This window comes from Chaetura pelagica, unplaced genomic scaffold (genome assembly GCF_000747805.2).
Source record: "Chaetura pelagica isolate M959 unplaced genomic scaffold, ChaPel_1.0 scaffold401, whole genome shotgun sequence".
NCBI lineage: Eukaryota > Metazoa > Chordata > Aves > Apodiformes > Apodidae > Chaetura > Chaetura pelagica.
The window spans coordinates 2,310,307-2,318,377 of NW_009952259.1; the positions used below are offsets into that span (position 1 = coordinate 2,310,307).

General features: G+C 44.6%; 1 protein-coding gene across 1 annotated transcript in view; it reads right to left on the reverse strand.

The window, feature by feature from the left end:
• Window positions 1–8,071, reverse strand: part of LOC104397492 (fatty acid desaturase 1-like) — a 26,973-nt gene that overhangs the window by 11,019 nt on the left and 7,883 nt on the right. The window lies entirely within an intron of this gene.

Here is an 8,071-nt window from a genome sequence, read left to right on the forward strand (position 1 = left end):
CTCCTTCTCCTCCTTCTCTTCTTCCTCTCCCTCTCCTTCTCCTCCTTCTCTTCTTCCTCTCCCTCTCCTTCTCCTCCTTCTCTTCTTCCTCTCCCTCTCCTTCTCCTCCTTCTCTTCTTCCTCTCCCTCTTCTTCCTCTCCCTCTCCTCCTTCTCTTCCTCTTCTCCCTCTCCTCCTTCTCTCGCTCTCCTCTTCTTCTTCTTCTTCTCCTCCTCCCCCCTCTTCTCCCTCTCCTCTTCTTCCTCTCCTCCCTCTCCTTCTTCTCTTCTCTTCCCTCTCCCCCTTGTCCCGCACCCCGCTCCTCACACCACATATAAGGGTGGGACAAACCCCCGCCCACCCCCCGCCCACGCTCCCTCCTCCTTTCCCTTTCCTTGGGATTTTCGGGACAGGGAGGGATGCTGGGCTGAAAGCAGCTCCTGCTGCAACTCCAGCTGCTCAACCCCCCTTGTTCCTTCACTGCCCCGGCAAATCCCGACAGTTACTTCCAGGTAAGGAACTGCCTGAAAGGCTTTGGGTTTTTCGGTTTGTTTTGGCTTTGTTTGTTTGGATGGTTGCTTTGTTCGTTTGTTTGTTTTCCCTCAGGTGGCTCATTCTGTTCCCAAGACAGGTTTCCTGGGCTCTGACAAGTCAGGAAAAACTTCCCTTAAAACCCACCTCTGACAAACTTGTTGCTAACCAGAAAAACAACATTACTCTCTAGCCCAGTTTAGGTATCGACAGTCCATGAACCTCTCTGTAAAAACCATGAGTTATGCACATTCTTATGCTAAATTAAAAATGATAATCATTAAAAAAACCCAAACAACCAGAAACCCAACGTGTCAACCTCCTAAAAACTTGGTGTTGTTTCCAAAGTACAACATTTTTATGAGGGCAGGTAGTGACAGGACAAGGGGGAATGGCTTTAAAGTGGAAGAGGGAAGGTTTAGGTGAGACATGAGGAGGAAATTCTTCCCTATGAGGGTGGTGAGACCCTGGCCCAGGTTGCCCAGGGAAGCTGTGGCTGCCCCATCCCTGGAAGTGCTGAAGGGCAGGTTGGATGGGGCTTGGAGCAACCTGGTCTGGTGGGAGGTGTCCCTGCCCATGCAGGGGGTTGGATCTAGATGATCTCTAAGGTCCCTTTCCAACCCATTCCATGATTCTATTCACAATGTATTTCCAGTTCTCCAGCACACAGAGCTGGTCACAATCTGATGAAAACCCGTATTTCTGTATTTCCAGTTCTCCAGCACACAGAGCTGGAAAGGAGCAGGTGGAGGAGCTTCCACAGTGTCCTTCACACCAGCAATGCTCTTGGAGCTCTGCACTCCATGCTGCTGTTGCCTTGGATGAGCCTGGGGTTGCAGACACCAAGTGCTGTACCACTCTTCTGCTGGTAGGTTGTGAAACTGCTTTTTCTTCTCTGCCACCTTCTTGTTTGTAAAATTTCTAAGCAAACTCTTGACTTGGGGACTCCAGGAAATTAATATCAATTGCAAAACAAGGCTTGGTTCAGCTTTCCCTATAGTTCTAAGGCAAACATAGCATTCACATAATTTTCTCTTTTCAAAACAGACCACAAAGTCTTGAAAATATTATAAAACCACAACTGAGTCCATGATTTTATTTTATTTTTTAATATTCCATAAAAAACCACATTTACAGGCCTTATCAACATCAACCCAGATAGAGGAGCACACCATTAGGGCAGAGTTTTCCAAGCATGTGACCAAAGCTGCAACTGATTTGTCTGAGTTTGTGTCTTTTGGTGGTTTGTAGGATTTAATCTGAATTAATTCCTGGACATTTGTAACACTTCTCACACATCTACTTGCATTATTTATTTATTTATTTCCCTCAGTGCTCATTGGCTTTTGAGGCTGCTTGAGCTAGTGAAGTTCTCACTTGGTACTAATTCTGCCATCTATATGTCAAGTTAGAAATGCTGATCCAAAGATCCAGGAGAAATCTCACCTATATATCACAGCCAAGCTGTTGAAATAGTTTTTATGGCTCTTGGCCTTTCTAAGAAGGTGTGAAAAGACTAAAGCTGATTTCTCAACCCACCTGCCAATGATTGAGAATGCAGTGAGATGTCTTAAGAAGAAGTTCAATAGTCATTGTAATTGATATGTTTCTTTGCTTCTCCTCTGTCACAGCAGATAGTCAGGTAACATTTTTCCTTCTCACACCCAGGCTTTGCCTTCCCTTAGGCTCTTGTCATTTTTTTACAGAATATGTTGGTATAATATCTGAGATAAGCCATCTCCAGTGCAGCAGCACACACCTTTGGCAGCACAGCAGAACTTGTTCCTTGTAGCTTCCCTCCTACACCAAATACTCAACACTGACTGTTCAGAAAAAAAAAAAAAAAAAAAAAAAAAAAAAAAAAAAAAGGAGGAATTCAGCCCCCCTTGTCCTGTGTTCGTGCCTCCTTATCTGCTCTTTCTGACCCTAAAATCCTGCACAGGCTTAAATAGCTTCAATAACATGACAGAGATTTCCTGTTTCATCTTCCTCTCCACCTTTCTGGGGATGCTCAGATGGCCACGACAATCTAGGGATACACAAGAGAAATAAGTTCAAATCCTCTTGATATTTGCCCCTTCCCAGTGAGTCACAGGTCAATGAGTAAAACAGAAAAATCCCTTCTTTTCCAGTCATGGAATTACAGGATAGAATCCTAGAAAGGTTTGGAAGGGACCTTTAGAGGTCATCTAGTCCAACCTCCCTACAGTGAGCAGAGACATCTACTACAACTAGATCAGGTTGCTTAGAGCCCCATCCAACCTGACCTGGAATGGTTCCAGGGATGGGGCTTCATTCTTGATGTAAAGCTGCAGCTCCCACTGGATCAGCAAGACAGGCGAGGAAAAGCTTTTTCACCCTCTGCTTTTCAGCTCACTGAGCATCCAGCTGCCCAGCCACCTCTAGAAAGCTCCTTGGCTGGGTGGAAGTTGTGTGTGCTCTTAGGCTGCCACAGGTGTGAGGTTAAAAGAAAAATCACTAAAAACCAGCAAGGAAAAAAACACCTTCTGGGCTCAATTCAGAAACTTTGGGAACTCGAGTGAGAGGGATTTATTAATACCTCTGAGAATCTGGCTGTGTCAGGAGACACAACAAATTAGCTCAAGCTTTAGATTTGAAGAACTGCTCTCAAGTACCTAAAATGGTAGCCAGGCTATTAAGTCCTTTCATAGGTGGATGTCAAACCCTTGGGTAACTGAAGTTTTAATTACTCAAGAAAGTGCCACACAGAGGACCTGTCTGTACAGCCCTCAGGGCAGTGCTCTAGTGTCAGCCTGTGGACATTGCTCTGACAGAAATACTGATAATCACAAGAGTTGCTGTTGACATTGCAGTGGAACCAGACATTTGATAACAAACACTTTATTAACCTGAACCACTGGTCTTTCATCAAGTTGTCAGCTACTCAGTTTTTTACTGGAACACCCCATTAAGCTCCGTTTGCACATTTCCAGTAGTGCAGCTCTTTGCTTCCATGTTTTGCAACCACTCTTTTCACAATATAAGATTTCAGCTGCTAAAAATATGAACATCAAATTATGACTTTATATCTACCCGACACCTACTTGTTCTCCCACATATCCCATGTTTTCATGCTCTGTAATCCAACCTTCTCTTGCATTAGGCTGAAGAGAACCAATATACCTGCATAGTGAACCTTTTTGGAACTCTAGTGCTAATAGATCAGTCATTAAGCCTTAATGGAAAAAAAAAACAACAAGTAAATATTTGGGGCAGGGCTAAATGGAACTTGTGTGCAGGTTAAAATCTGACCATGGATTTTTCCAAACTGAGCTGTTTCACCTTGTAAGTTGTTAATATATTTACAAAGGAACACTGTTAGTTTCCTTTCTCCATGCCATGGCCATCACATATTTCTTGACCTAAGGAACATCAGCTAGATGAGAGATATGGGGAGCTCAAGCATCTTCATCTTTCTCCAAGCAGGAGCTTTCTTTACCCTGGTGGGAGGATAGGATAGGAGAAGTTGAGTTGTTGAGTTGGAAGGGACCTACAACAATCATCTAGTCCAACTGCTTGATTACTTCTGGGCTGACCAAAACCTACATCATGACCAAAGGCATTGGCCATTGCTTCTTAAACACTGAGAGGCTTGGGGCATCGACCAGCTCTCTGGGAAGCCTCTTCCAGTGTCTGACCATCCCCTTGATAAAGAAATGCTTCCTAATGTCCAGTCTAAACCTCCCCTGTTGCAGCTTTGAACCACTCCCAGGTGTCTTCCCTCTGGATCCCAGGGAGAAGAGATCAGCACCTCCCTCTTCATATCCCCTCCTCAGGAAGCTGTGGAGAGCACTATAGCTGCTCCTCAGCTTCCCAGTTAGACAGCCCAAAGCCCTCAGCTGCTCCTCATAGGAGATTCCTTCCTTTCACCAGCTTTATTGCCTTTCTCTGGATGAGTTCAAGTTACGTTTCATGCCATTGTTGTTTGCCAAGTGCTCCCATCTATCTAAACCCCTCTGCAAGGCTTCTTGTCCCTTGAGAGAATCACCAGCACCCCCCAGTTTGGTAGCACCAGCAAACTTGCTAAAGGTGCTTTCAACTCCTGCTTCCAGATCATTATCATCCTGATTAATGTCTTGAGTGGAACTGGATGGAGAATTGAACCCAGAGGAACACCAGTGGTGACCAGTCCCCAGCCAGTTATAGCCCCCATTGATGTAGGATCATCAGTCAATTGTAGGAGCCCATCTGTGTTTTAAGAATCCCCAACTTGCCCCTTCTTCCATCATTTAGGAGACTTGGTAGGATGGGGCCACTCACAGTTCAGGTGCCACATGAGTTTGGAAAACAGAATGCAAGCTCAGATTTCTTTCAGGAAGCCTTAGGTGTGCCAACATGTGAGGTCACTGGAGCCTCCCTCAGCCAGCACAAATGATGAAAAACTTTGTTTTAAAATAAAACACAGTAAATATTTTGAGAATTTTTTCAATGTATTATGTATTTGAATTACAATTTAAAATTAGAATATTTACACATCTCCACATGGAGTACAGCCTGAATACTGGTGGGCTTCATGACCAGTTCCCATATTTAGGGAACATCCAAGTAATTAATCCAAGGAGGCTGGGGCTGTGTAGTGCTTGTGTTCCTGCCATGCTTTAGACCCAGAGTGTCCCTCTCTGCTAATACACTATTTTATCTTTTAGACTTGTTCTTTTATGCTGGCAGAAGGGAGAGTTGCCAATAAATTTGCCACAATTTGCCCCTGAAAAAGGATCTGAATTGTGGTGAACAGCAAGAAAGAAGACAGGGCATTGATTTGCCTGCTAAGCAGCATCTAAGGCTCAGTTGTGCCTTCCTCTGGTTGCTATTTTAGGCTGGTAGAAAATCAGTTCAGTGGATTGCATGGGTGGTTTCCCTCCTAATGAGTTCTTCTTTCATTGCTGCTGTGTGGGCAGGAGTAACGATTTCTGCAATAGGTGATGCTAGGAATTTCAACAACACCAGCAAGCAAAAGATATAATCAGAGCAGCCAGCCACTAAAAACATACCCCCAGCTCTCCAGAACCAGGAGACTCTGAAAACAGCACAGCCAAAAAAAAAAATTAATTAATAAAAATACTAATTAAGCTGAGTAAGCCAGAAAAAAAATATAAAGAAAGAGAATAAAGAATCATTCAGAAAAAATTCAATTGACAGTAGGAAGATAAGAAAGATGTAGTGAGACATTTTACCAAGGCCTGGAGTGACACTGGAACAGGTTGCCCAGGGAAGCTGTGGCTGCCCCATCCCTGGCAGTGTTGAAGGGCAGGCTGGATGGGGCTTGGAGCAGCCTGGGCTGGTGGGAGGTGTCCCTGCCCATGCAGGGGGTTGGAAAACAATCTTTAAGGTCCCTTCCAACCCAACCCATTCCATGATTCGATGACATATTATTTGTGGCGTGGTAGTTTGTGGGAAGCATGACCCTGTGCTGCCAGAGGGGAAGGAAAGCTCAGTCAGTACCCAAACAATCTCACTTTTTAAGTTTCCCTCCAACTTGGGCAATGCAGCAAAAACCCAGGCACTCACCTGCCACTTGGCTTCCTGTGGGGTGTAAACAGGCAACAACTTCTAGAACTGTTAACAGGATAAATGGAAAGAGAACCTGAGAAAGGTGCTGGGTACAAAAGTTAAGGAGACATCAGTCCTCACAGGCTTGAAGTTGCTGCATCATAGGAGAGATTTTGTAACATTCATGGGGAAAGGATTTCTCTCATCAGCTTTTGTTTCTCACGCCTCAGACTTCACAGGGCCTGTCAGCAGTTATCTTGCTGATATTTCATAAAGACATTTCATAAAGAATCATCTGCCACTTCTACATCGAAGCTACATGGCAACTTCAGGGCATGATCACTTTCTGCCACAGGAGGCATTATTCTCTTATTAGAACAACAAATAGGCAGTGCAGCAATGGAAAGGTTGATCAGTCTGTGTAACTTCCCCTTGTGCTACCCTGTTCTGTTTAGAGAGAAGCTGTTCTGCAAAGTCAGGCACTTGAAGTTAGGAAACAAGAGTATTTCAAACTCAGTCATTTGAAGAGTTGGAAACAGATCAAGGTTATGCCTGGATATTTAGATTATTTAAATGATATCCTAATCTCCCAGGCCCTCTCCTCCTCCCTCTCCCCCTGCATGCACAGACACTTTATTTTAGAACTACAGTCAACAGAAGTTTTCTTCCTTTTCTCTACAAGGCCCAATACTTAGGTCTAGACACTTCAGACCTGACTTTCAGTGCCTAACTTCACATAAGTGCTTACGTTGAGAGGTCAGATAACCTCTCCCTGGCCAGTGCAATGAGATGAACCTTCTGGGTAGATTATTCCATTTGATGTGGCCACAGCTCAGCCCAGAACTATTCCATTTGATGTGGCCACAGCTCAGCCCATACAGGTTACTGCACTGCCTCAAGGTTTGGATCCTTTCAGTCTCTTGGCCAGGATCCTGGCACTGCACTTTCACCTCCTGCTCATTAAATGCAGAGATCAAGTAACACCAGCTTTACTCCAGGTAATTTCCACAGCAAGGGAATCCCTGTGTCCTGCTACTGGATAGAATCCATGCAGGCCAGCAAGGATAGGAGCTATGGCTGAGGATTTGAATTTAACACTCTCCTCTGTGCACAAAAGGGTCTGAGAGAGGCTGGAATCCTTTAGAAATCCTCCTCCAGATAATCCTGTATCACAGCATTGCCATCCAGTTCAATAACTGCTTTCCTGTTGGGTGCACCTGGAATATTTCCACTTTACATTCCCAATCTGTGAGGAAGAGAGGGATGAATATTGCATTCCTCTTCATTTCTTTGTCCTTGGTTTTCTGAAATAGCTGCAACTACTTCCTCTCCTGGTTTTTTTTTGGCTAGTGATGTGATGATGATGATGATAATATTTGGAAAAGGCCAAAGAAATACCCTAGCAACTCTCAATATGTTTTAGCAATAGCAACAAAAAAAACTGCTGGAATTTTGAAAGGGAAGAAACAAACCCCATGTCAAATGAGAGGATAAACTCTCATTGGTGATGGAAAGTCAGCAGAGAGACTTCATAAAGGGTGGTGATTATGTTGCCATCCCAGCAGTGACAGTGGTGGGGAAGCACAGAAAAACCTGGGATCACTCATGTCCTTGAAGCACCCCTTGAGACTTGGGGCAGCATCCACAGTAACTGCACCTCTTCTCCTGGAAGGGAAGACAAAGAGAGTGGCATCCCTTGCATCTGTGCCACCACACCTTCTCTTTCTGCTGCCCAGGACAGGAATGGTGAACTTTCAGGAGATGAGCTTACAGCCTGTGGCCACACTCTGCAGAAAGTCCCTGATTCTGTTTGCAGAAATATTAGATCATTTTTGGAGAAAACTGGTTCTTGCAACTTGCCTCATGAGACAAAGCTGCACTCAACCTTCCCAGCTGAAGCATGTCAGCAGGTGCAGACAAGTCTCATCTAATAGTAGGTGAAAACACATTGCACAATGCTAGAAATGATCCTCCTGAGAAGTGGCTTCTGCAACAAAATGGGCCCAACAGGAGCTGTGTTCACTGGCTCTCAGAAAGGGCACTTCCCCCC